The following is a 1,722-nucleotide window of genomic DNA, read 5'->3' on the forward strand; positions in this document are numbered from 1 at the left end:
TCTCATCCAGGACTTGGGACCTGGCAACGGCAGTATTTAATATAAAAAAATGATTGCAATGCATTTAGCAATATTTAATCATATCCTAACAAAATTTGCATCATTGAATGCATGCAGCCAGAACTTGAAATTAAAGGCCTCCACATATAGAAACACAATACATTTTTAAAAAATTGTTGGGAGCATGAATACTCAAGAGTAACAGATAAACTTTGGTTCAACAAATTATTTTGCTTAAATACTTATAGTAGCAACTGCATATGTTTAGAATCTCTAGGTCCTCTCTAAGCCGTCATACCATCCCAAAAGAAAACAAGTTTTACCAAAGCAACTTAGTGATGGTTAACATCCTCCATCAACCTGGCTCTTCATGTTGTGTACAGCACTAATCTTAACGTAAGCACACATATAGTACCTCGTTGATTTTCACTGTAAAGTTGAAGCAAATGACAGGATTTCTATCTATAGCGCCTTTGACTTCAAGATAGAGATTAAAAATATTCTTTTCCAAGAAAAATATAAAATGAAGAAAATTGGCCCTTGAATTTCACCATAATCCCTCACAATTCATATCACGTTTCTCATCGTAACACCTAACTGGCATTTTTTCCACTAGACTATTCGATAAAATAAATCAACATTTGTATAATCTTGCTTATATATATATATATATACACAGAGAGAGAGAGAGAGTTGGTAACCCAAGTAAATTTCTCTCAAAATAGAAATCAGCAATTTTTTCCATGGTTTTTGAACAGCACTTCATGCGATAGAGGCTCAAGAAACTTCTGAAATTTATCAAAGATAAAGACAAAGCTTTCTCCCAACCCTCTCAAGTCAAGCCCTATGCAAGAAAACAAGGAAGCACCAAGGTATAGTGTTTTCAAGCCCTCCTTTATGCCTCATCAATGCTAGATTATCATACCATAGATCATAGCTTTGTCAAAAACGAAAAAAAAAAAAGAACTTTGATTATTCATATTTGGTAATCTATGATAGCAAAACTTTGCATAACATCCCTCTGTCATCCGCTTACTATTATTCTTTCAACCTCTATCATCCACCGACTACGAACCCTCCAACCTCCAACTTTGATCAATGCCTACTACTGTCTCTCCGACCTCTCTCCGACCTCTGGCACTTGAATATGTTCTTACCAACCAAATGAACAAGTCAACGTTCTTTTGAGAACAATTCTCACATCACGGGATGCTCCAAACTCCAACCATGTAATGAGCTCTATATGATATATATTTGCTACATTGGGCCAAGGCCTTCCCCGAGGAAGGGAATCATTTGTAATCAGCCTTGTTTTTTCACCTTTCAAAGGTTACCGCATAAAAAATTCGGGAATGTTCCATCTCTGGGTTATTTGTACTCGTGATGGCTCTTCCTACAAAAAAAGGACATTAAAAAGTATATAATAAAGTTCCAAAAGAAGTGCGCAAGAAGGGAAGATATAAATCCTCCGTTTCCCTCTTGTTGCCGTAAATCCCAGATTTACAAAATCCTGTACTTGGGCGGATTTACGGGATTTGGTCGAAGAAGCGCTCGAAAGGGAGAAAGTTACCATCACAGCCAGCGAGCTCCACCCAACCCTTACAGAGCGAAGTCGAACAACAGCAAAGGAGCTGAGTAAGCCAATCGTGCAATGTTAAACCTCCTGCGAAGCAAGGAAGCCAAACCGCAAGGACGAAAAAAAGAAGATGAAAAGTAAACCCT

The sequence above is a fragment of the Dendrobium catenatum genome, unplaced genomic scaffold (assembly GCF_001605985.2).
Source record: "Dendrobium catenatum unplaced genomic scaffold, ASM160598v2 fragScaff_scaffold_621, whole genome shotgun sequence".
Classification (NCBI taxonomy): domain Eukaryota; kingdom Viridiplantae; phylum Streptophyta; class Magnoliopsida; order Asparagales; family Orchidaceae; genus Dendrobium; species Dendrobium catenatum.